The 689-nt window shown below is 26.3% G+C and overlaps 1 protein-coding gene across 1 annotated transcript in view; it reads left to right on the top strand.

Moving 5' to 3' along the window:
* LOC106881601 (putative transmembrane protein DDB_G0267530) overlaps nucleotides 1-689 on the top strand; it is a 31130-nt gene that overhangs the window by 21219 nt on the left and 9222 nt on the right. The gene's annotated exons all lie outside the window — the stretch shown is intronic.

Genomic DNA, 689 nt, shown 5'->3' on the forward strand with positions numbered 1-689 from the left:
ATTTAGAGAAGAACCACCGATATACAATTCACACAATGAAGGAGACCAATCACCATCCAGAAAAACATACTCTACAAAATACCAATTTTAAAATCTATAAAATACTAGACTAAAAATTTAATTCAACTTAGTAAATTGATAAAATAGAAGGTAAAGTATTGACTACGCGCGTTTCGTGGTCACATTATAGCAGATAAAACCAGTACAATTCACAATATATTGATAACGATTATATTCTACTTCAAATACGGTCACTCTTCAGGTTCTAGAAAAATAAGATTCAAAAGACGTATCTTACTAAATAATAAAAAATATCAGTACTTATAGGAAAACTCACGTTAGTACAATAAATTAAATGTAAATGCTTAACACTAATCATTCCAGTTAAAGGTATGATTCATCTAAAATAAAATAATATCTATGGACTAATGGTAAATATTTTTATGAACAGAAATACATATAAAAAGATAGTGTTATTAAATAAATAAATTCGAACGTTAAACAATATTAGTAAAATGAACAGCATCACTTATCTTATCAGCGATCCCTTGTGAACTCTGATTTTAACCCTAATGCGTAATAAAAGAGGTAACTCAAGTCCGTAAATAATGCAACATTTTAAGGAATAAATATATTTCGTTAAACTTATTATTTGTCACTAAATAGCTTAGTTAATATATATATATATA

Source organism: Octopus bimaculoides, chromosome 2 (genome assembly GCF_001194135.2).
Source record: "Octopus bimaculoides isolate UCB-OBI-ISO-001 chromosome 2, ASM119413v2, whole genome shotgun sequence".
Lineage (NCBI taxonomy): Eukaryota > Metazoa > Mollusca > Cephalopoda > Octopoda > Octopodidae > Octopus > Octopus bimaculoides.